Source organism: Peromyscus maniculatus, chromosome 18, assembly GCF_049852395.1.
Source record: "Peromyscus maniculatus bairdii isolate BWxNUB_F1_BW_parent chromosome 18, HU_Pman_BW_mat_3.1, whole genome shotgun sequence".
In the NCBI taxonomy this organism is placed as follows: Eukaryota; Metazoa; Chordata; class Mammalia; order Rodentia; family Cricetidae; genus Peromyscus; species Peromyscus maniculatus.
Window position 1 is genome coordinate 1,185,013 of NC_134869.1, and position 26,195 is coordinate 1,211,207.

At 48.4% G+C, this 26,195-nt stretch overlaps 2 protein-coding genes across 4 annotated transcripts in view; one reads left to right on the forward strand and one right to left on the reverse strand.

The window, feature by feature from the left end:
- Window positions 1-26,195, forward strand: part of Syn3 (synapsin III) — a 445,154-nt gene that overhangs the window by 173,121 nt on the left and 245,838 nt on the right. The gene's annotated exons all lie outside the window — the stretch shown is intronic.
- Window positions 1-26,195, reverse strand: part of Timp3 (TIMP metallopeptidase inhibitor 3) — a 48,347-nt gene that overhangs the window by 11,334 nt on the left and 10,818 nt on the right. The gene's annotated exons all lie outside the window — the stretch shown is intronic.

Below are 26,195 nucleotides of genomic sequence, written 5' to 3' on the forward strand. Positions count from 1 at the left end.
CTGGTGCGATAGAGCAGGTGAAACACATCCTTGCCTTCGATGTACCTTCTTTAGATAAATGCCATTAGAATCATCATCCTGGGCATCAAAAATGGAAGGAAGGCTACAAATGCACTGTCCGTGCACACCCGCTCTACACAGTAGCATCAGTCATTCTTTCACAGCTTCCTCCCAGTCGGTGTAGGCTGTCTCCAGTCTTCCAGGGTCTGGCACTCCTTGGTGAGACTTTGCTCATCAATGAATAGGGATTGGTTAAGAGACTTTTCCTTCTGTTTCCCCTCCAAAGCAGTCTTCAGGAGTTTTTACAGCCAGCCCGGCAGAGCAATCAACGGCCAGGTATGGAAAGGGGGAAAGTGGACCTGCAGAAAGTAGGTCTCTCTGTGTGTATGTGGGGAAGACCACCTGATTCTAAGAACTAGTGAAAGGTGCGGCCGCTGCAGGGGGACGGTGCGGCCGCTGAAGCTCTACGGCTAGGGTGCTGCATACTGGAGGCATTTTTACTGTCATTTGGGCTGTGAACCAAACGCTTCGGCTCTAAGAAGCTCTCGACATTCCAAACTCAAGTTCCTCCTGTTAGACATGGAGCAAACACACAACTCATTCCAACCCACTCTTTGAATAAATATTCCAAAAATGATTGTGGAATTGAACACCCTTTACGCATGTAAAAGGGTCTCTCTCTCTCTCTCTCTCTCTCTCTCTCTCTCTCTCTCTCTCTCTCTCTCTCTCTCTCACACACACACACACACACACACACACACACACACACACACACACACATTTTCATTTTGCTGGATTCCTTAGTGTCTTCCCCCTAATGTTTCTATACTCTGACTCATCTTTTTGCTTAAAAAATCTTCATGAGGACGAGTCCCCATCCCTCTAGGCTTTCTTGCTTACTGGACCTAGATCACACTTTTGCGGTTAGACACGAAATCAGAACTTGAATGAATCAATGACCCTCTCTAGACCTTTTCACTGTCCTGGCAACACAAAGCCCACGGGCAAAGCCAGCTCCAGAGGCTGAGGCCGTTCGTTCAGAGGGGATGGACGGCTCTTTCCAGGTCTGCTCTACAAGCCAGACATGGACAAGGTTCCAGAACAACATCCCTGAAGGCCCTCCCTTCATGTCTTGTGTCTGACTTTGCTAGACCAGCAGCAGCAGGCAGCAGGCCATCTTCCCAGAGGCCCCAGAGACTCTTTCATCTACCCTAACCCCAGGGCCACACTGGAACAGCCCAGCCGCTGGGCAGCAAGCAGATCCACCTGGACTTAACAACTGATTCTCATTCTCGAGGAGCTGAATCGAGTTCATATTCACCAGCTTCATTTACCCAGAAGGTAAACTGCAGAGTAAGGTTTTGTCTAAGGGGAAATGGCAAGAGAAATTCCTTTAAATAGCAGCATCTAGCCTTTCCTGACTTGCAAAGAGCTGACCTTGATTTAGACATAAAATGTCTTAAGCAAGCCTGCCCTATAAAGCTGGGTACTTCTGGAAGCTTCTGCACAAAAGATCAGCCAAATCTTTTCTTACCCTGAAATGGCCTGAGCTTGGAACATTTTCGTCTGGGGACAGTTTAGAGAAAACACACTGAGTTTTTATGCTCAGAGAGTTACAACAGAGTTCAAATCCTACCGTTACTATGTGGCCCCACTACAGCTCTTTGCCCTAAAGATCTCTCTGGCTTTCTTGTCCCAGTGCCACTCACATTGATTACAAGTGACACACTTATAACTAGTGGAAGAATGCCATAAAGACCTGGGCTTGGCAGGCTCCCAGTGTGGAGTCAAATCCCAGCACTGGTGCCGTGTGACCACAGGGAATTTACTAAACCTCTCTGGCCTTAGTTTCCTAATGTATAAGGTGGGAGTGATGGTAGCAGTCATCTGAAAGTTGCTGCGAGGAACAAGAACAAGCACCAAGAACAGTGTGTGATCTACCCTAAGCACCATGCATCTTATCTCACTAGCACTGTGCCAGCTACCAGAACCTCACTTGATAGTTGTCTACCCTAAAGCCCTGTCAGCTAGGAGTAGGGTAGAGGAGAGACTCCTGGCTGGGATGAAAGTGAAGGGAAACTCATCAAAAAAGCTTGTAAAAATCACAGAGAATGCTAGGGAGCACACTTGAGGTGACCAGAACTAATGTGCATGAGGCCTTCAGGCTGCAGCATCTCCACCATCAGTGTCTTGTCTTGTCACTACAGATGGCCCCTAGGTCTAGTGGGACCTCCAAACAAGGTGGAATCTGTGGTCCAGAGAGAGGGAGGCAGAAGCAGAGACGGGGGCCACACCAATGTTTTCTCTACAGAAACAAAACCTCTCGAAGCTAAACTAAAATTAAACAACATCCTGTGCTTCCAAATAGATGTGCAGCCCTTCCAAGTCAAATTGCTTGCCAGCCCCAAATCCACCTATTTGGCTTGTGAATTATTATAACTTCATTTGCTTTAGTTTGTCCTGTGAAACTTGGATGCGTGTTAGTCTGTGCTTTCCTGTTTGGCAGTAAGCTTTCCCCGGAGGCAGTCACTGGCCCAGGCCGGGGCCACGGGGAACAAGAGGGCTGGGGTGTGTCCAAGACTTCAACAGCAACAGAAAACTGCTTCAAAACTTGGAGCTGACATCACATCTAGCCTCTCCCTCCACTTTCAAATGGCAGCTTTGAGATGGACCAGGCTGGACACAGGTTCTCTTTATTCCTGCTAGAGAGTGGCCACACACTATTCACCCAATGTCCTCCAGCAGCTGAGCCAGCCTGGGCATGGCCTAGGCTGGTGTCTGGAAGCATGAATGCTTGGTAGGGGTGACAGCAAGAAATACAGGGCCTATTTCCTATTTCCACAGACTGCAGTCTAGCAGGGAGACAAGGTGGAGTTTAGCACCAGAGAAAAAAATCGCCAAGGGACATAAGTGCTGCCAGAAGCCAGAGGAAGGAGGCCCAGCCTGACTTAGCCTCTGAGGCTCCCTAGGCCCTCTGAGTTCTCTGCTTCTGAGGCCATGGAGATTAAAAGGGACAGGAAGAGATTAATTAAGGAGTCAATAATAGTTCAACTTAAAGTTCCTAAGAAGACACTGCCTAGAGGCTGGCTGGGGAAAGGTTTGCCCAGAATGCCCTGGTTTCAATCTACAGACCACAGAAAGGAAAAGAGCAGGCTGCAGGTGCTTGGGAACTGGCTCACAGACCCGCAAATAAGTGTGGAGTTCTCGAGTGTATTAGCGGCCTGGAAAAGCAGGCCGGAAAGCACATAGCTTTTGGGTAGATTGGTCAGTGTTTGCAAAATCAAGTCAGGCAGAGTACAGCACTTCCAAGCAGAGGAGGTTGTTACTTTTCTCCCGCCCCGTGGCCCACCCCCAACTTTAAACAAGAACAGTTTCAGGGCACGCACATCACTGGTGGATCTCTAGGAATCACACATCTGCTATTAATCAGCATATTCAGAGGACAAGACACCCTGGAGCTGGCCCACGTCTCTCTCTACAACCTTCCACCCTCCTCCACCAATCCAACCACTATCAATCAAAGCGAGACCTTTCTCTCCCTGACTGAATGGACAGATTTTCCTACTGGCAAGCTGGAAAAGCTTAAGCAGTGGGCTGATGGTGTGGCTAATCTGGGGAACAAAGGCCCCAAGTTAATGGAGATCACCTATCTCAGGTTCCCATCAAAAGCTACACCACTCCATCTATTCTCTCCTAGGAGCCACATGGCTGGCTCTGGAAATGTAGAAACTCCAGGGCAGACAGGACTCTGTGTAAACCTGTCCAAGAAGGGCAGAGCAGAGATTCTTTGCTCAGCCAGCTGCCTACCAACTCCACCAGTTCCTGCATCTCTTTGCATTGCACCTGCATGCGCAGTGGAGAGCTAGAATATATTGACAGAAACTGCCATCAACAGACTAAGCCCTATGTGCCCAGACTGTGCGCACTCCACTGCGCTCCCACGGGGGTGACTCCATCAGATGGGAATTGCTGTACCTGTTATTGGTACCTACTGAGCAGTTTTGCATCCCGGTGTGGAGGAAAACGGAGGGTACCCCAAGAAAGAAGATTGTCATTGACTCTTTGCAGAATAGTTCATAACTGTACTCCACACCCATTGTCAGCTCTAATGAGACTAGAAAGGGGTGCCTGATATGTCCCCCAACAATCTTCATCAACTTACCCAACCTTGAGGCTACCCTTCCCATTCTGTCTCTCTCCCTCCCTCCCTCCCTTCCCTTTCCCCTCTCTTATTAGCAACAAGAATCTATAAATAATCACCATGAACAGATCATGGTAAATCATTTATTTAGCTTACAGTGCTTGCCCAGCACAGGACAATGTGTATGCATAAAGCACTTTCTAACTGTGGAGCTGAGTGGGTGATTTGGAGGCAGGGGGCTGGACAGCACTTATAGACTCATAGACTTTCTGGCTCTTCAGAGGAAACCAGAAGCCTTCCCCTGAGAACACACAGGACCCCCCCCACTCCGGCCCTCATCCTTTTCAAGGTCCTTCTCAGGAACCTGTTGTCCCTTTGGGGACCATAAATGTATCCACATTTGAGGACAAGGCAGCAGAAATAAAGATGAAAGAGCCTTAGAAGCCCCTGGGTCTTTGTAGCCCTCAGCCTTGTGGGGGCCATGACCCCAAACTCTAAAAATCCCTCTGAAGAGGCTCAAGCCATAAAGTCAGACCAAGAAGACCTCTAGCAAGTCAGTGGTAGTAGCCTGAGATCATGGGAGGCACCGTCACTGTGGCCACTTCCCATCCCAGCACAGAAACAGTGGGTTATGATTACCAACCTCACAGGTGCTTTCCCTCACAGGCCCCTTGGTTCTCGTCCCGTCTCTTGAAAGCCCGTTTGTCAGAATTACCCATAACCTTCAAGAGGCTCAGTCCAGTCGACAGTGTGTTCTTACTTAGTCAGCGTCTTACTGACAACTATGCTTTTCTACATAGCCCGTGTGTGAGTGACAACTCGTACCTACCTAGAACCCCTAATCCAGAACTTCCGGGACTCTCGGCCCTCTTACCAAGGCACTCACACCTGGAATTCTACTAAGCTGTGTGAGGTACAACTTAGTCCAACACTGAGCTCCTGGTAATAGGACACACCCATAACCAGGCCTCTGGGGGCCTTCTCCATCTCAGGGAATGACAGCTTACTCAAGTCCTAAACCCGCCACTCCAAACACACCCCCCAGAGCTGTACTTGTACACTTGCTAAGCCTGGACACCCTTGCTTCACTCCTGATAACCCCCTTCATCACCTATTTGTTCCACCCTGGTCGGGGTGCCGGTCTCCAATGCCTCCCTGCACACCCCTCCTCCAGGCTCCTCGTGGTGCTCTATCTGACACCTGCCACCCTCAGGCCACCTGCCTGTCAATTAACTCTACTTCCCCAGTAGAGTGTAGGCTCCCAAGGTAAGTGCTTTGTTTGACCAAGTGCTCTACTCAGAGCATTCGGGCTGCAGACACAAAGTTCAATGTGATTTTCACATATTCAGTGCCATACGACAAGAAGATGACTTTAAAAAAAATTGATAAGTGACTCTCTTTTGTAAGCTGTGGAAGATAACCAAGTCTTTCTTAGCTTTTGAGACATCAAAAGGGTAATTCTCAGTTGGTAAGTCAGATAAACCTCCATCCATCCACCATACTGAGGCCTGTGCCCCACTCAGGGATACCGAGAGGCCCCTAGGATCTCCAAGTCCAGAGGCAGGAGAAACACATAAAAATAGGCAAGTATGGCAAACACAGAGGCAGGACCCAGGGCCAGAGCCCCTACTGCACAAGGGAGTGGAGTCTGTCTTGGGGGAGGGGCATCAGAAACATCTGTTCTGGATCCGTCCTGCAGAAGACACCTTGTTTGGAGCATCTGAAATTAGAGGAAGCAGAAATTTGGACCAGACGTTAGGAGGAGCGGGGAGGGGGAGGAACTGGCTGGGAATGAGGCAGAACTGCAGCTGGCCCCTAGTAAAGCCAGGGCCCTCTTCCCACTTTCCAGGAAGACACCCCTCCCCCAAACAGGCACTTCCTGCATCCTCTCCTGGTTCCCCGGGGCTCTTCCTTGTCAGTTTCAAAGGCCCTTTTTGTTGATGTCAAGCCAAGGCCAGACATTATAAATGCACTCCCCATCAAGATAAGCAGGCTCCAGTTCAAAGCCTGTCCTGACTAACTCTTTCCGTCAAGTAAAAATATTAATCTTGGTTTTATTTAAGCAGGTTTTTTTGGCAAGAAATGAATGCCTGTGGCTAAAAATAAACCCAATCCACACACTCTCTGAAAATCTGGAAAGCTGCAAATCATTTCAGCCCAATTCCTTCTCAGGGAATGCCATTAAAACCTCCCCACTCCAGAGCTCCCAGGTTTGGTACTTTGTGGCTGGTACCTCCTTTGTGCTCTGGGGTCCCTGGGCAAGCCTGGCATGGGGATGCTCAGTCCTCAATCCTTGGGAGGATTTGTTCAGGGTCCCACCTTGTATGCACTGTGTACATCTGCTTGAGCCAGAAACCAAGAAACAGCCCCTGGTGACACCATTTGTGCAGGAAATAAAGGGGCCATGGAAGGAAGGCCAGAGAGTACAGGGCCAGGAGGTCAGGGTGCCTGAAACTTGGAGGTCACCCAAAAGGAACAGAAAACAAAACTTCTAAAACGCTCCTGTTTTCCTTTCCACAATGATGACCTCAGTGGGAAGCTCTGAGAGGCCAATGGCAGGGGTCCTTGGCCCCCAGGCATCATCTCAGATTTGGGATTAATGCATTTAATTTCTAATCCAATTGCTTTTAAAGGCAGTCACCCTTTAATTGTTTCCTGGGCCACTGGCAATTCAGGAGAAAGATATGCACCATTTGGCCAAGGACAGGGCAAAAGTCCTAGGGGTGGCTGGTTCCTGGATGTAAAGGTGACTGAGCTGGGAGCAAGGACCTTGAGAAGGTCCATGGTATTTCTGTGGTGTAAGCCTGCAAGGCACTATAAGGGGCCACTTGGGCATCGACCTCCATGTCGGTCTCCTTAATTGAAATGCTAAAGCCTCCCGGTTTCCACAGGCAAAGCTGCGCCCATACACTCTCTTCTATTCCAATTCCCTTTTTCCTTCTGGGGAGTTGTTCTTACATGATCAGTTCTTTGGGGACTCAACAGCATCTCTAGCAACCAGATGACAGGGACAACGGGAAGTGTCAGCACTTAGCACCAAGCCTACAATGCAGCAGGTTCCCCAAAATGTTCGCTGAATGAATGAATGAATGAATGAATGAATGAATGAATGAGGCAGGGAGAGGGAATGCAAGGTAACAGAAAAACCCAGAAAAGGGATTGTTTTCCTGTTGAGCCTCCTGGGGTAGATCAGGAGTCCCAGTTCTTCAGGGCTACTTAGACAAGAAGGAGGTAGGTGAAATGTGAGCTGAGAACCCAAGAAGAGACCCTGGTATCAAACAGGGAAGATTCACACTCCAGGAGAAGTGAGTCAGGGGATGCTGATACAGGAGGCCTCAGTCAACCTGCTGTCTCTATGAAAGGGCTGCACCCAGACCCAGGGAGATGAGGAACTCCGGCTCAGGAACCTAAAGGAAGCTCCCACTGAAAGCTCTTCTAGCCCTTGCAGCAGCCTTGGCAGGTAGGCGCCCTGAGTTCAGCTGCCCCCTCTGGCCACATCCCATCCTGCTTTTTCTGCTTATTTACTGTTTGTGTTCCTCTTTTCTGCCCCCTCCCCTCCTCGTCTCTTTCTCTCCCTCCACCTATGACAAGCACTTGAGATTGATCTGTTCATTGGTCAGGATTTATTCGGAAGACTATAAAGCACTATGACCCAACAGCATGCCTTAGAGATCTGGCATTTAGTAGGTGGACATGGCTCCCACCTTCAGGAACCTTCTTTCTGTCTTATGAGACAAGAAGAGGGAAGGAGGAGGTACAGAAGAGAACCACAGGCTAGAGGGGGCATCCTGCTCCACTTGCCATCTGAGAAGTCCCTAGAGGCACAAAGGAATGGACCTAAGGTCCTATAGGCTAGAGACCAGTAAGTAAAGATCCTAGCCTACAGAGTAACAAAAAACACAGCCTGCCGTGGGACTGATTTCCCAGGTGAGTGTCGAGTCCTCGAGGGAAGGCATCCTTAGAACATGTGCTCCCAGGGGAGAACCCCCCTCCCAAAAAGTCTCAAGAAACCCCAAAAAACGAGTTTGGGTCTTACATGCCCTTCTTTGTACCAGCTCCACAGTGAACTCCTTCCAGTTTGCATCCCATTGCTGGAGTTCAAAGTTAGGATTTAATACAGCCCTGCACCTTCCCATACCCTCCCCCAAATCAAACCCCTTAGCCTCCTAAAGTGGGTTTGCCTTGGGTGTTTGGTTGGTCATCTGTGCTGTGGACAGAGAAGACACAGGGTCGAGGGTGTACACTGACTTCTGCCAAGCTCAGAAGCACTCAGGGTTCAAGACTGCCTGCCCACTTGCTCTTTGCCATTGGTTCACACTTGGCAAGGGGGCCTTGGACCACCCTCACCCTCCCTCCTGGGCTCTAGCCCCTCCCCATGGGCCCATGGGAAACTTTATCCCACACAAGTGGCCACCAGAATAGCAGCCTGGTCTTCAACCACAGCCCCTTTGAAGCAGTGCCCAGAAAAATACCGTGCCCTCCAACGGTTCTCAGAACATTGAGCTTTCGGGTCGGGTCGTTTGTGAGGGCAGAACAGCTGGCAGCGTCTCAGGAGCTGTCTATAGCATTTGATTTTTTCTCCTAATTGGGATTTTGTTTGCTCGAAGAGCTGAGGGATGCTGGGAGAGGTCTAGGAACTGAACCACCATTAAGCCAAGGGACCTCCCCTCTGTACAGCAGACCTGCAGACAGCAGTTCTGTTCCCAGAAGGCACTGGGAGGGGCAGGAGGCATTACTGTGGTTTGAGCATTCAGCAAGGTCTGCTCTGTGTCTGCAATATATTTGTACAGCACAGATGTCAGGAAACCCCGGTATGACTTCAACATGTTCTTTAGGTAGCTGTTCAAATAATCAGAGCTTCCTCCAGCTCTACCATCTACAACAAGCCAGCAAGGTTGTGACTATCGAATGGAAAAAGCTAGGGAAGATCCTACTGGAAATAGGTGTTACTGGACCTGGCCCACCAGCTCACCACACCCATGCCCAGGCATGATGGATACTCAGGTAGAACAGGTATGAGAAAAACTCTTAAGTGTGTAAGCACTAAGACAGTTAATCAGAAATAGCTGTCCTCGAGGGCATGAAGAAATGTTTCTCTGAGATAAGCTCTAAGTGCCTCTTCAAGTCCCACCTACTTTAAACAAAATATAGGTAAAGAATGCTAATTGCCACCTCTTCTGGTCATGGTGGGTAATGACAAAATTATAAAACCAACTTTTGGTATTTCTGAACAATCTTCCCTGGCCTGGCCAGTGTAACTGAGAAGAAGGGTCAGTGATAGAGAGAAAAGACTATCTAGTCCATGACTTCCTCCTCTACAGGACCCACAGTACCTGAACCTCTGTGCGTTCAGTAAATATCTCCTGATGGTCTACTCACACATGCCAGACGCTGTGCCAGATGGTAAACTACAACAGTGAGCAAGACACATACTTACAGATACAATATCTGCTCCTCAAAACTAAAGGTAGTATTTCCATTGGATACAGAAAGAGACAAGACTCAGGAGAGTTGAGGAACTTGTCAGAGGTCATACAACAATAGAAATTAAATACAGATGTGCCCAGCCACAGAGCTCGCCCTTTTCTATTACTCAACATTCAACAAGCATGGAATGCTCAACCAAAAGGTCAGATGCATCAGAAGTGAGGAATGAGAAGAGACTGCCAAGGTTGATCAGGAGAGGACTTAGGAAGGCCGTTGTTGCTGAGAACTTTGTGGGGGAATCAGCTCCTTCAAACTTTTGCGCTGTCTAAGGACTCTACTACAGACTAGAGGAGCTCGTGTGGATCTGTCTAGCTTCTGGGATGGTTCCTGGCTTTCTAAGCCATGCAGAGTGTGCTTGTCCCCATCAGTTAACAGTACAGATGTACTCTGAGAGCGGGCTGACATGATAAATTGGGTACCATTCTGACCACACCTTATTGTTGGACACTAGGGTCCCATCTCCTACAGCAACTGCCTCAGCACAAAGCACCCTCAAAATACGCACAGCACAAATCATTTCTCCCATGCACCTTCACTGTAGAGCTGAAGTCAGTGCTTTACCTGTGTGACCTACATGACCACATGTGACCCATCGCTTGCCCCTCTGCTGTCCACGTGAAGCGACACTGCAAAGCAGCTTAGCTACTCCTGAAGCACTTAACTACTGCTTCTAGACACTCCCAAGTGCAACAACACAGAGCCAAGAGGACACATTTCCAATGCTACACTAAAGCTCTTTTACAATAAGCAATAGGAGCACCGCAGCTGAACACATGTAGCCTGACATTGACCCCAAACACCAGTGAGTCACTGGAGCCTGTTGGCAGCTTTCCCCAACGATGAGAAATCTACTGGCTTCGAGTATGTCACTCATTCAAGACTCTTACTGATTACAACAGGTGTCCTTATTTATACGCAGGTACTGTGCATGGTCAGTGCTGAGTACTTTATATGGATTGTCCCATTTTGAGCCTCATTAGGATCTCATAGAATAAGTGCTGTCCTGAGCACCATCTCATAGCATAGAGGCTGATGGGAATAAGTGATTTTCATCTGATGAGGAAGTGGGGGACCCAGCTGACAGTCCAGGTGGCCTGACTCTAGAGTCCCTCTTGATCATCTTTGGGCCACACTTACTTAACCTTCTGGAAGTGCCTGCTTCAACACCAGTGAGCTGGGCACATTTCAAAGGATGGATGGGACTTTCAGGGTCACCAAAAATAAACTCCTTTAACTTTCTGTGTCATGGCCATCTCAGAGTTATCAGTACAGTGTGTGGCATCTGTGACCTAGGCCAGGCTGTCCCATGTTTTGACTATGGTTTTATCTCCCTGTGGTAACCTTCTCCTAACAAGCTGACCTTGTGGGCATACACATATCAGAAGAGTCTTTTCATTTTTCCTAAGTTGTTGTCGTGATAGAGGTTGTCACAGATTCTGGGGGTCCCTCCTCTGCCTCTGGCCCTCTTTCCCAGTCTCCCCACCACCCTTTACTTGTTTGTGTCTGTCCTTCAGCTCTAATCACCATGATGGGGATGAATATCAACCTCCCAGGAGAGGGGGTGAGAGGAGGTGGAGCATCCATCAGGGCCACTCAACCTAAGGCATCACCACTGTCTGCTTAAAATCTTGTGTGTGAACGATTTGTTATGAGGGTAGATCTTAACTTCTGGTGTGATTTAATGAGTCTACCTGTTACTACTGAGTCACTGCTTATCTGAGTGTGGAAATACAGGGTTTGAGGATAGGAGGGAGAATCTTATTATACAACAAGCTCTAAGTGGCAGGAAGAGCCCTGGGGTAGGGGTCCCTTGGGACCGACATTCACTTTGTTTTCCACTTATTTTCCATGTGAGTTTTGCCTATGTTAGGATTCTGTACATGCGCGGCTCGGGGTCTTGTCTGGTGCCTTACATCATCAGCGGGCGACTGCGTCCCAGCCTTAAAGCCGGATGTGCACCCCCACGCTCTCTCTCTGTCCCTGCTCTGTTTCCTCCACCAGGCCTGATCCCCCTTTCCCTCCATTAAAGCTCTAAAAACTATGATTGGGTTCTGCCGTGGCTGTGACTCTTCCACCGACCCACCAGCGCCGTTCCTCCTTTCAGCCTACCAATACCTTCCCACATCCCTCCCTTCCACAGGAAGAACAAGTTGGAAAGGCTCTACTCCACTGTCCCTTACGCTTGTAGGTCCTGACCCTATTTTATTGTCCCTTTGTATTTCCCATCTAGACATTTTCCTTCGGTTCTACTTTCTTTTCATCAGTCATGGTCTACTGTGTCATGTACCCCATGCTCTCTAGAGCCCCGTTTCTGAACACTGAAGTCACTGGAGTGTGTCTGGTCTTGTCTCAAAGGTCCTTCTCGGCATAGTCGCCATCTTGATGGTTTGAACTTACAGAGACTTTGGGTAGGAGTGAATACAGAGTGGCCCTAATCAGCCCACTGGATCCCTCTGCCATTCAAAGTGGCGGAGACTGTTTGCTAATGGGAAGTAAGCACTGTGCAGACTGGTTGACAGGAGTGATGCTGCTGAAAGCTCACCTCCGGCCCTTCTGGACACCATTGCCGATCACCTCTCCCAGAAATACAGCACAACCGGCGTGGCTTATTTGCCATGCTCCTGAGCCCTTCAGAGAAAACAGGAGCGAGCCCCCTTCACCACAGCCTCAGCCTCTGGAGGGATGGTGGAGGCACCAAGGTCACACAGATCTCAGTTTTTGTTTTCCTCCAACAGCCAGGAGCTGGCTTACTCACATCCTTGCCATCCAAGTTTCTATTTATGAAAGACACGGAAGTTTAAATGGGTCTCACTCTGTGGATACTTCATGTCTTCACTTCCCCACCTTCCCCACCCCATGCCTTTGGTTGGGATTTTTTTTTTAAAGAGTAAAACATAAGCTAACAGAGCACATCAGCAAATCCACAGGAAACACCCTTGCAGAATCTGCTGTGTGCAGGGGGAGGTATACACTGGGGGTCCCCGCCCTGGAGAGCTGGAGGGGGGTTGAGGTATGCACTTGGGGTCCCTGGCCTAGAGATCTATAGCAGAGGGGGATATGCACTTGGGGAACAGGGCCTGGCTGGCTCTACAGGCTGGGCACAGGAGACAGCAGGATTCCAGGCCTGGAAGACAAACACACATAATGGGGCAGGGGCAGATGTCACTGGTGTTTCTGGTGGGAATCCCTTGAATTTGTTTATCTATTCCCAATTACCTACACCCAATCTGTGCTGAGAGGACAGGAAAAAAAAAAAGAGGGTGAGAAAGAGAAGTGGAGGAGGAAAATTGGCAGCTTCCAGGCATTGTTGGAGGCTTAGCAGCCCCTCTTACTGTGTGAAGTGCATGCAGTGTGGAGGTCAAGTATATGAGGACTTGGGGGAACCTAGAACCTGTATTGAATCTGCATTCCAACTTCTATAACGTGTGTGTGTGTGTGTGTGTGTGTGTGTGAGAACAGGAATTGAATCTAGGGGCTTGCCCATGCTAGGTAAATTCTTTATCATTAAACTGTATCCCCACTCCCTTAAAAATTTTTTTCATTTTGAGACCAGATCTTGTCATATAGCCTCACCTAGCCTTGAACTTGAGATCTGCCTGCTTCCACTTCCCAAGTAGCTATGACTACAGATCTTCTCTCTGGTAAACTGCCTTACCCTTTACATATTGAAAATGGAGATGTGCAGAGGCAGCAGATGGGAGCAGATGCAGAGACCCACAGCTAGATATTATGTGGAGGGAGAGTCTAAATTGGAGGTCTCCATCAGAGCCCTCTCCTTGGAGCTCCAGGAACCCCATAGAAGAGGAGAAGGAAAGACTGTAGGAGTCAGAGGGGATGGAGGACACCAGGAGAACATGGCCCACTGAATCAACTCAGCAGGGCTCACCTGGGTTCCCAGAGACTGAAGGGGCAAGTTCACGGCCTGCATGGGTCTGCACCAGGTCCTCTGCATATATGTTATGGCTGTAAGCTTGGGGTTTTTGTAGGACCCCTAGCTGTGGGATATAAGAGTCAGTGTATCTGACTGGTTTGCCTGCTCTTGGGACTCTTTTCTTCCTGTTGAACCCTTGTCCAGCCCCTATATAAGGACTTTTGCCTTGTCTTATTGTATCTTGTTTTATCCTGTTTGGCTGTTCCTTGGAGGCCTGCTCTTTTCTGAGGAGGAAATGGAGGAGGGTGGATCTGGGGAAAAGGGAAAGTTGGGGGAAACAGGGAGGAGTGGAGGGAGGGGAAACTGTGGTCAGGATGTATTGTATGAGAGAAGAATCTATTTTCAATTAAAAAAAGAAAAGAAAAGAAAATAGAGGTGTGAATTCACACCATATTGGGCTGTGAGCACCGAGATACAGGTCATAAGGGAAACAGAAGCATTGATTATTTTGGAAAAGCCTCTCCTTCCCAAGGCCATGAAGAAGCTAGAGGGCAGTAAGCAAGTGAACCAAGAAGTTCTAAGAAAGGAGAAAAGAAAATGGAGAGAGCTAGTTGAGCCCCATATGGGGCATTGCAAGCTCACAGCCTGGCTGCCAACCTTCCCCCTCTTGGAACGGTGGCTGCCCCACTTACTCTGGGCCAGCACATTTTGATTTCAAGTCAGGTAGAAGCAAGGGACGTTGACTGGTATCCGTCCAAGTGGACAGTGCAGAAAAGCCCAGCAAGAGGAGAGAAGGGAAGCATGGATACAAATGCTAACTGGTGATTGAAATCTTCCAGGTGGCATCTTGGTCCTTCCTGGGAGTGGGGAGCCTTTGGATGGATCCAAAATAATATGTTAATGTGCGTAGTTAGCCTTTCCAAAACCTGCCTTCCAACAAGGTTGTGGGTGTGGGAAGCCAATCTTGATATACAAAGTTAGGCCTGAGAGCCATAGCTTGGCAGGCCTGCTTGGGCCAGGGTCAGTAGCCAGAGCCAGGCATTGTTCTGGCTGGAGGAAGGAACAGCCAGTGGCCAGCGTTCAGTGGGAGGTGAAGGCCAGACCCAGACCAATTAGGGTCTGATGGAAAGCGGGACCACTCTTTGCCGCTCTGAAGATGCTGGCTAACAGGAGCATCTGGCACCAATCATCTCCTAGGCTAGGAAGCAAGCCTGCAGGGGGGTGCAAATGAAAAGTTGAAGGCCTAAGGGCCAGGCTTCACCTCCACCCCCCACTTTATCTCGGTCATAATGAAGAACCAACTGGGAACCAGCTGGGCAAAAAGGGACATGTTTCCTTGTTCCATCCACTGGTTGGTAACAATTACAGGCATTCTTTGGGCACCAACAGGAAAAGTAAGCGAGGATATCATGCTTAGAACCACCAGGCATGATCATGAAAGGCTGACTCAGATCAAAGGTAGCATCAGCTTAATGTTGAATTTAGGTCCTGCCTCTCTGGCTTAAGACCGGGGCCAGCCATGTGGCTAGACAGACTTCTAAGAGTTGCCTAGCTGAATTTAGCAGATCCTAGTTTGTCCATGACCCCTTTCAGCAGTATACTTAGAGGTGACTTGACATGTTTCATTCAAGTTTAAGTCTACTTTAGGGAGTGAGCTGATGGTCTTCTTCAACCTGCAAGGCTACTCTTGGGACAGTGGGAAGGTAAGGGCCAGTTGCCCCAAAGAGGCTGTTTTTGTCCTTCCTCCACCCCAAGGCGAGGGACAAGTGTGAATTTCCTCAAGGGACTGACTCCTCCAGGGTGTTCAGTGCCCCTCAGTGCCAGCACCAACCACTCCCTCTGCTGGTGCCAGCACTGGATCTAGAATGCTGGTGCACCAAACAGGAGGAAGAAAAATGTAGCATGAAGTGGGTGTGCTGTTTCTCCCAGGTCCAGCCCAGAGACTCCCAGATGAATTTGGGTAACCTTGATTCTACTGCCTTCTAACTCTTGGGGTCAGCATAGGCAAGTCACTTCTTGTCCCTGCTTCCTCAGCTGGGAAGCAAAGAATGATTGAACAAATATTTTTGAAGTCTCTGTCTGAGTTGAAATGGTACTACCTGTGGTCTAGAAAGCTCCCCTAGAGAAGCAGAAACGGCTCCTTCCTCCCTAGGTACACATAAATTGATGACCTCTTTCTGATGCAGCAGCCAACAGGTGGCAGAGTCTCCCAGAGTCTGTATGGGATGTCTGAGAGATTTGCTTCCCATTAACCAAGAATGCTGGCTGAAAGTCTGCCTGCCCCTAAATGGCCCTGTTAGAATTCTCCCGCTTGGCTTTTACCCACTCAAATACTGAAGCATGGGAGCTAAGTATGAGCCCGGCACCACCTCCCTCTCCTGCTGAGGACCCAAGACAAGACCTGTGATCCATCTGAGTCCCAGCTTCCCCCACCTATCAAAACATGTCATTTCATGCATTTTCGTCAGGATTAGAGTTCCAGGAACCTTCTAAGACGTGAGATCTCTACAGTCCTGCCACTTACTATGGTAGAAGAGGCAGAACAAATAAACAAGCATCCAATACAATACCAGGTTCTAGGTGAAAAGGGGAGATGGAGAATGGTTGGGGGGACACAGTTCCTCCATAATGCAAAAGAGCCAAGGAGACAGAAGGCAGCTCCCATAGAACCTTCTAGAACTTGTTAAAGAGTTGAGAAGCCACTGAAGAGCTTTGAACAAGCCATTTCTGACAAGTGACTGGCATTTCAATAGCTTACTCTGGCTGCTTTTTTGGAGAATGGATAGCAGGGGGCTGGAGTGCAGAGAGGAAATCAACAGCCATCACTACCTTTTCCCTCCCCACCTTCTTAGGGCCACTGGAAACCTCACTGGAGATTTCTGCTAACACCCAGAAAAGCACCGAGGCACAGGCAGAGTACAGATGGTCACATGCTTGAAAATCCATTTGTACAAGTAGGAGCTTGCAGGGCCTGGCACCATGCTAGCTGGAGCTGTGTTCCTGTATGGATGGATTTCAAGGAAACGGGGTCGGGTGGCAGACTCTGCCTGCCTGATGCAGCTGTCCCAGTCCAGATGAATCCACATATTTCAACAGGGAGCTTTGGGTGAGGCTATGCCTGGCTCTGCTTTTGCTGGTCGTGCTGGACTGGGGTAAGCTAACACCCAGCAATGTGGCGAGGCTGATGCCGATGAGAAACCATTTGCTGAGTGACTGGCACGAGCTCACCTCCCCAGCTGGCCTCCCTCTCAGGACTAGGAAGAAAGCATGGGAAGCTGGAGATCAGGCTAGCTAGGGGTCTGCAATTTCAAAGTGCCCCCTATAAGGAGAATGACCTAGAAAATCCCAGCACCCGAGAGGAGGCAATCCCAGCATCATAGGTTCCAGGCTTCTCTTTCCACTAGGGTATGGAATGCTGGCTTGCATGCTGGAGCCTTGGATTCAAAACTGTACCTCTAGGCTCCCACAAGTGGAATGGATGGATGTGACAGCAGTGTCTTACAGCATTCATGCATGGAAGGGGAAAGCAGTTAGAAAACAGTGCTCAGATCACTCACCCAATCACACCTCTTGAGTGACAGGTTGGGGTTCGGGGGCAGACACCTTGGTGCTTAGTAAATATTTGCAGAACCCAACACTATCCAGAGGTTTCCTTCTTCTAAACTATTATATTATATAAAATGTCAGAAGACAGTAATTAATCAGATGACCTGTATGCACTAACAACAACAAGCCCTGTTAGTTTCAGATTCCCCAACATTTTAGACAACAGAATGGAGGGTCTGTTTTTTTCTGCTGTGGCTGCTGGTCCACGCTCTCCCTGCCAGTTCTCCAGTCTGTTTCTCGTTTTCTTGCATTGTTTCTTTTGTGTAGTGATGCAACTGCAGAAGAAAGGGTGGAGGGAAGCATGGTGGAAACAGCATACCCAAGACTTGGCGTCTGCAGGGTACCTTCAAGACATTTCCTAGACTGGCCCATTCCTGCACACATGCAGACATGGGTTCACGTCGATGGGATCCTATAAAAAACATTTGCTGGTGATGTCTTTTCCTTCACCCCAAACACATCCATTCATGTAGTTCAGCCCCAAGAGCTTGTTGGATGGTTTTGTAAACAACTCTGTGATAAACATCACGTACGTTAATGTCTATGTATACTCATGAATATACATACATAAATGTTTATATGCACGTGTACATATTCGTGTACACTGGCATCCTATCTGATTGTTTTACCTGGACCTAGAAGCTATCTCCTGTCTTTAAAGGAGTCATTTAGTAGTCTCTGAATCCACAATCAGTGGGACCTTGGAACACATCAGCTGACCTCTCTGTAGGCATCTCACAAGATACTCAGAGTAGCTGACAGAGCATTTAACATGGCTTCTCAGGTTAAACTCACCCCTGCCTCCCAAGTCCCCTACCTGAAGCCTCCTGCTCTCACCCACTCAGGCCAGCTGGTGACAGGCCTGAAGGAAAGGCTCTATTTGATATTCCTTGTGGGCCTTTCAGGACCCTACTGTTATTTCAAAGTCTGAGGCAACATCCCAGGACAGATTGGGGGCCACCAGGAGCCTATTCATTCAGGTCACAAAGTCACAGCAAGAGGCCACCTTCCCAAACAAAGTTCCTTTCTGCCTTCCTGATCCTCTGCTCATAAAAACCCTCTGCCTGTAGTGTGCAGTGTTAGTATGCTGAGTGCACAGGGAGCATCCCTTTCAGAGCCAAGGCAAGCTACCCTCTCTTCTCTTTGCTAAGTCACAAAGGCAATTGCCTGAAACATTGGTCCCTAAAGGGGAGTAGAGGAAATGGCTGTGGATGTCTCTTGTGAAAGAGGCCGTGCTAATACTCCATTCAACCAATGCTCCTGACCAATCTGAACCCAGCTATACCCTAAAAGTGTTTTGATTATAATACATGCAATACACATGAAAATACACGTATATCCTCCACTTTAAAGATCAGTTCCCCGGGCCTGTGATTCCCAGGTGTGTTTGTTCCAAGGAAGGATCTAGTGATAGCTCACATAAGGCCAGTCCTATCCAGTAGGAAGCTTTCTTGCATGATACCCTTTCTCCTTAATCCCCCTACACCCAACTGCCCAATTTAAGCTGCTCAACAACAACAACAAAAAAAATAGCATGTCCCAAAGCCAATGAAGGAGGCACTGGCTCCATTAGAGACAGTTGGTAGGGACATGCTGGAAAGGGGTTCAAGGGCATTTTGTTGTCCTTTGTGATGACTTAATAAGACTCTCTCTCTCTCTCTCTCTCTCTCTCTCTCTCTCTCTCTCTCTCTCTCTCTCTCTGTGTGTGTGTGTGTGTGTGTGTGTGTGTGTGTGTGTGTGTGTGTGTGTGTGTGTGTGTAGAGAGGACCTTTACCTGTACAGATGTGGAGGTGGGGCTCTTAGGTTGAGGGAATTGCCTAAAAGGCCAGTGACAATGGAGGATTCCATAATGACCAGCCCTGGTCTTTTTACGCCAAATCCAGAGTTCCCTCCCAGCCCCCAGGTGGCCTCTAGCTAGCCCTTTGAGAGCTTGCCAGGTTTTCTCTGGCCCTTGCCAGTGACCATGCTATCTGCCCAGAGCCCAGCCTCCAAGGTCCCTCATGTTTCTTTGAGATGCTCCCCTTCCTCCCCAAGCTGTCCCTGCTGGCAGGTGCTCACCCCTTCCCAGACTGCCTCCCTCTAGGTCTGGACCAGCTTTGGGCCAATGCACAGGACTTTAGACTGAGACCAGGAGGGTACTCGGGAGTCTGTTTTCCCTGACTCTCTTTTGGCAAACTCCCATCACAGATCTGGCCCATTTAGGAGAGAAGCAAAGGAAAACAGCCTGCCTACAGACCCCCATGGAAACATTCCATTTGGAAGTCTCTTGTGGAAGGTCCCACGGATCCCTCCCATAGCAGGTGCCTCAGAGACAGAGCCACACAATCTTCAGGTCCACAAAAGTAATCAGAGCTCTCAGGAGACATAGCATCAGATCTGAGAGCCTCTCCCCTCTCCCCCAGGAGCTATAAGGAGCACCCCAAAAAGAAGTAGGCCATGCTGGCTTCCATCCACCATGGAGCCCTCGACCCACACACAGAGGATCCATGGAGGATTTGCTTTCCCCCCATTGTTCTTTTATCTGATTATAAAAGTAATATGTCACTGTTAGGAAATTTCACTTTCCAGAAAATATGGTCCAAAATGACAATTATCCAAAACTACACACTCTAAGAATAAACAGTGTTGTTATTTTGGAATATAGACATTCTGACTTTTCTCTAAGCATCTATATACATATCCCTATCTTTCATTATTATTACAAACCAGCTTGTTACTCAAAAGTACCCAAGGCTATTCCCATGTTGATAAATAAAGAAACTACCTCAGGCTATTTTATGGCTCCTTGGCAGCCCACTGTGTTAATAATACATATTTAGGAAGTTTCTCTGCAAAAGACATTCAGACATTGCCCTAGGATTTCTTTGGCCCAAACTAGAAACACAATTGTTTGTTAGAAGACATGCACATTTCTGAAGCCCTGGATACATAGCACTAGGAGCCTGGGAAGGTGAGACCCATATCCATGATAGAAACCATCCAGTACCAGGATTCCCCATACAGCTCTGCCAAGTCCAAGGGCATCATCTGGAAATCCCCAAAGCCATCAGCACCTGGCATTAGCCAACTCTTGGGAAGCAGGAAGACGGTGGGCAGGTGGGAGGGGATCTAGATTTTTTGCAGGTGCAGAAGTAGGCAGTGGGAGATAAGTATGCGTATCGGGGGCCACCTAAGGCTCTTCTCTATGAGTCCCTAAAGTGTCTCTCCACTGACCAAGAAGTGCTATATGGACCAGTGGTAGAGGCACAGCAAGGAATCTAATTACAGGAATCAAGCTGACAGTTTTCCTTTAAAATCACGTGGGAAGAGAAATTCTGTAGAAAATAATCATAGTGGCCAACAGTTCTGCCGGGCTGTGAGTGGAAGTGGAAGGCGGGCAAAAAGTACGGTACAAGGAAGCCAGTGCCTTCTCTCCCGCAGACACCTTGTGTGTCCTGCATGTTTAGAAACAAGAGATGAAACCAAAAGGGAGATTCTGCTCATGCCTGTGTAGTTGTCCAAGCTGGAGAGAGATGGCCAGACCTCCATCAACAGGGAGACAGGCTGAACCTCTGAAACACTCCAGCACTTGGCCTGGAACATAATCGGTGTTCAATAAATCTCCATTCGTGTATTTTCAGGGCCTTCTACACATACACCCGCCAAGTGGGAAGCAGCTGGATGAGAGATGCCCCACCCCACATAGTAGTCTTAAGACAGATGTGCCTGGTAGCTGAGGAAGAAGATAGAAGACACAACTTCTGCACATGTGGCCTCACACATGAGACCACACTAGGGAGCCCTCAGCTCCTGTCAGGCTTGGCACCCTGTCCTCTGTGTGTCCCCAGATGCCTCCTCTTCTTTAAGCCTCTGTCCAGTTCCTTGGCGGGGAGACCTGCAGCAAGCAGAGAGACAGCTCCTTCCCTGTGTAACCCAGCACCAACTCAGGGTGCCAGCACAGATCATTTCTGCTTTTACTCCCGCACTCGGTAATGGAAAAAAATGAGAAAGCAAAATTCCCCTGAGCAACCGGAAACCCCGTGACCCCCTGACTAAGTGGCAAGATTCAGCTCTGCCCTGTCCCCAGCCCCCCTACTTTCCCCTGGATCACCTATACTCAGCCCAGAGGCCAGTCTGGGGGTTATTTATAACCGTGTCAGAGAGGAGGAGACAGGAAATTAGGAAGGAGAGAGAGGAAGAGAAGCATGGTGTGCCCAGTGACCCACTGGATTGGAACCTGCTGCCTGCCTGACCCACGCTGTCCTTGCCCCACGATAGAGAATTTTCCCTTCTCAGCCCAGTTCCTGGAACCTCCAGTCCTGGCTGCAGCTCCCTTGTCTGCACCCCAAGCCCTGCCCCATCTTGCTCTATGCCACCATCATCGTCCTGGGTCTGTTTGCCTGCAGCCGCTCAATGGTTTTGGCTCCTCCCACCAAGTTATTGTATAGGCGCTAGGGGCCAGCCGGGAAGCCCAGGCCCTGGGAAAAGGGGGGTAGGGGACCCCAGCTCTAGGACAGCATAAACTGGATAAACTCCCAGCCTCTCCCAGCTGTTCTGTGCTACCCTGCTTCCTTCTTCTCGACAGCCGGGCGGTGGTGGCGCACACCTTTAATTCCAGCACTCGGGGAGGCAGAGGCAGGCGGAATCTCTGTGAGTTCAAGGCCAGCCTGGTCTACAAAGCAAGTTCCAAGAAAGGTGCAAAAAGGTGCAAAGCTACACAGAGAAACCCTGTCTCAAAAAACAAAACAAAACAAAACAAAACAAAAGCCAGGACCTTAACGGTTAACACTCAGGCACTCAAGACTTGCTGTTAACTGTGTTAAGGGGCCTCTGAGAGGAGGTCACTCATGGAGAGTAACGCAGCAGTGAGGACAGGGACAGGCTGGTGGCTCTGACCCCTTCTCCCATACCACTCTCAGGTTGGAGTGTCCAGCCTTGCTGTGGAGTGAGCCGTGTCCACGGTGCCTGAATCCCAGCTGACCACCTCAAGCCCGTTAGCCTTGCTCTCCCAAAACACTTGGAGCCACTGCTGAATCAGCAAAGCCATTTACTCTGAGATAACTTTGGATAAAGTCAGGTTCCTTTGAAGTTTTTTTATTTTATTTGAAGCTTCACACAATCGTTGTCCAATTCTCTAAGACAAATGCCCTCGTGATTATAAATGTCCTTGGGGAGAATGTCTAAAATTCTTGTAAATTATATTATGCATACAATCAGATTCCCACACGTACTCCTGCCTGTAAGAGGACCATGGCCACAAGACTAAGGCCCAGAGAGGTACCACATCTGTACATTCTGCTGATGCTCATGACTTGAGAGCCCTGGACCTTCAATACCTCTTCTCCCATCAAGCCTGCAAGTCTAAGTAATTTACTAGTTTCTATATCTTAGATCTGGACACACACACACACACACACTCACGCCTGTGTGTTAAAGGTTTGTCCCTCGGTCCACACTATTGGAAGGTGATGGAACCTTTAAGAGATGTGGACCTTGAGGGAGGTCTTAGGTTCTTGGAGTGCAGCCCTTGAAGGGAATTGGGGTGTTCATCTCTCTCTCTCTCTCTCTCTCTCTCTCTCTCTCTCTCTCTCTCTCTCTCTCTCTCTCTCTCTGCTCCCCAGTCACTAGGAAGTAAACAGGCCTTTTCTGGCCCATACACTTCCACCATGATATAATTGTTACCAGAGACCCAAAGCAACGGGGCCAAGGGACGGTGAACTAAACGCTCGGAAACCGCGAGCCAAAATAAACCACTTTCCTTCGAAAGTTGATTAGCTCACGAATTCTGACCAACATGCTAATATAAAAATCTGAAGTGTGCCCCAAACCAAGCCAACAAGTCCTAAGCTCAGTGCTCACCATTCCCTTCTCCCTTTCCGGCCTTTCCAGACTTCTTTCTTTGTGCAGCAACCCCATATGAGCCACTTATCAACCTCTAGGCAGGCGAGAGGGCAAAACAGCCTTCTGAATCCCCACCCTCGGGAAACCTCTGTACCTTGGCCAGATGGGTTTATGGATAACAAGCTTAAACCCAGCTTGTTATCATGCAGCAGGACTTCTCAGGGCCTTTACTATGCTAATGATCACATGCATCTCCCAGGAGCAGCACAACATTCCTAAGGTTGAGAAACACCTTGGGAACATGGTTGACTGAAACCTTCCCACAGCTCAGGGGGGCTCTGCTCCCATCCTCACTGAATACAGGATGACCTAAAAAGAGTGTTGGATTTCTGCCAGAAAGACCACCCTCAGGAAGGGTCCTAGAGCTTCAGAGGCTGCTCCAGGTCTGATGGGACATTAGGAAGCTACAAGAACTGGATTCTGCAAACTGCTCTTAGAACAAGCAGCAAAGTCTTCAGGGGAGCAGGGATAGCAGGGTTCTTACCATGCAGCCCAGGCTGGCCTGGAACTCACTGTGTAGCTCAGGCTGGCCTGTTACTCATGATCCTCCTGCCTCTTCTCCTGAGTGCTAGGATTGCAAGTGTGTGCAACCACACCCAGCCCAAAGTCTTGATGACTTAGGGGGTAAGGGAAGTCATTCTCTTGTTTTCAATCCTTGAAGGTTAGCTGGAAGCATGCCAGAAGCAAGACCAAAAGCACATTGAACTTGCCCTGCCTGGTGTCCGAACTGTAAGCTGTTACAAAACATTTTAAATGGTTGATCTAATGACAACCGAAGTTGGCACGGAGAGTTGGTTAGCAGCTCGGATAATACTGGGCAGAAGTTCTTTTTTATACAGAGCACAGTTTTACTGGTATCATACCCTACAATGACCCAGCTTCAATATTTGGGTGTTCCTGTAGTTCACCCACATTTATTGAGCAGCTACTAAGTATGATGGCCTGTACTCAGGAATACCAAGTGATTTCCAGGCAGCAGGGCTATTCTTAGTTTCCTGATGTCTATTTAAGGAGTGTTAATCCATTCCACCTCCCCCTCTGCAATTAGACACATACCTTCCAACCTCATAGGCTGACCTCACCCAACTGCCCCAACTGCGCAGGCAGGATGGACAAGAGTGCTTCCCACCCTGCGGAACTTGGCCAAGCATTTGGTCAGCCAAGCCTGAGGAGAGGTACCAGCTTTGCCCGGATCCTTCAAACAGTCCCGGAGGTCAGAGCCTCTCTTGATCCTCCCTCCCCCCAACCCCAGTTCTTCTTCTCCCTAGAGTGGAGAGGGGCAAACAACGTGTAAACCAAGAACAGCACAACTGGAGGATGGAGTGAGTAGTTAAGAGCTCACCTCAAACACCTACACACAGCAATGTGACTGAGTATCAGAATGTAAGGGGCAATATTAACTCACAAGCCTAATTTGCTCAAGATGACTTCCTGGAAAGCTGGGAGCTGTTGTTCTTGGGAAATAACAAGCCACATGTTTTCACTCCCCTAAATGAGTTTGTTTGAACCAACTACACCAGATGTGCATGACTGGATGTAGGCAGGAAGTACATGGTAGTCAGGAAACACGTCAAGATGTATGCTTGCCTCTGATTGGACATGATGGGAAATGCATGAATTGTGGGTTTTGCTTTTTTAAGCCTCTGCAAAACATGACTCACGGCCATTCCCTGAGAACCTAGGGGTGGACCTGACCAGAGTCTATCTTCCTGGCCAGTATTTAATTAAAGTTTGCTTCAAATTTGGCTTAGAATTGTGGAACTGGTCTTTCTCTCATGATTTTCAGGATTAACAAAGATATCTACCAAGCCTTGCCAGCCTCAGTATTCCCATCTATAAAGTAGGATGATGCTGACAACAATACTGATTTCGATCGTGTTTACAGCATTTATATGCATTAGTATATAGTTATTAGAACAGCTGTTGCTTTGATACTTAACTCTTGGGCTCTCAATGTCTTCATCTGCAGCACAGGAACAAAAGTCCCAACTTCTTAGGGTGGTAACAAGAGTTAAAAGTGATAAAGCATGAGTAGAGCCTAGCATATAAAAATGAATTGATACATTAATATTGTCAAATATCATTTTTATCCCAGATCTATCTCTAAAGCCAAATTGTTCCACCTCTATTGACCTAATTTCCTCATTAATCAAATGAGAAACTGAGTCAGATAGCTTCTAAATGGTCATACAGGACATGAGCTTCCTACCCTGAGATCTTCATGGCCCGGAAGTCTCTTATGGCCAAGTAGAGTCAGTAGCCTCTGAGTGTGGTTAGCCCAAATGCGTCCCCAGCTTTCCCGCATCCCTGCATGTACCCTGCAAATCCAAGAAGGCAGGGAGAAAAGATGCCTTATATTCAAACAGTATCTTGGCTTGTTGCTGTTCTATTGACATGGTGGTCCTTAGCCAGGGGTGGCTGCTAGAGTAACTTAAGTACAGCCACTTGCAACTGACATGTGCTGAACATAAAACACACAACGCATTTTAAAACCTGCACTGAAAAACAGGAAAATCTCAGAAGTAATTTGAAAATTGATTTCATCGTAAGGGGACCATACTTTGGATACATTAGGTAAGTATAGGATTAAATAAAATTTCACTTGCTTCTTCCTTTTTATAATGTATCTACTGTGAGAAAATTTTAAACAGTAAGGGTGGTTCTCCATGCCCCTGCCTCAGGACGGTGCTAGACTTGGATTTCTCTCTGCTTGGGAACGTTTGCTATGAAGCTTCTCAGAGTGAGGCCCAGGGGAATGTGAACTATTTCGGGTTGGATTTTAAAACAAAACAAAAACAAAATAGGGATTCAGGTGGGGCGTTCAGTTCTAGGAGTCTCTAGGAATCTCCTGTGGGTTAAAGGAGCCTAGATATTTAAAAGCCGTTAATCTGTGAAAGCACCCCTGGGTGCTGGCACCACATCAGCAGCTGGGCTCCAAATGGCCCCTTTGTTTTTCTTCCATCTTGTATGTGTGTGTGTGTGTGTGTGTGTGTGTGTGTGTGTGTGTGTGTGTGTAAGTCAGAAGTAAATGTTGGATGTCTACCTCAATCCTGCCCACCTTATTTTTTGAGACAAGTTCCCTTGCTGAGCCTGGAGCTCATTGGTTAATGAACACAGGCTGATCTGCAAGCCCATTCATCCTTCTGTCTCTGCCTCACTTCGGTGATTGTAAAGTCCACCATAGCATCTGTGGGTGCTGGGAATCTGTGC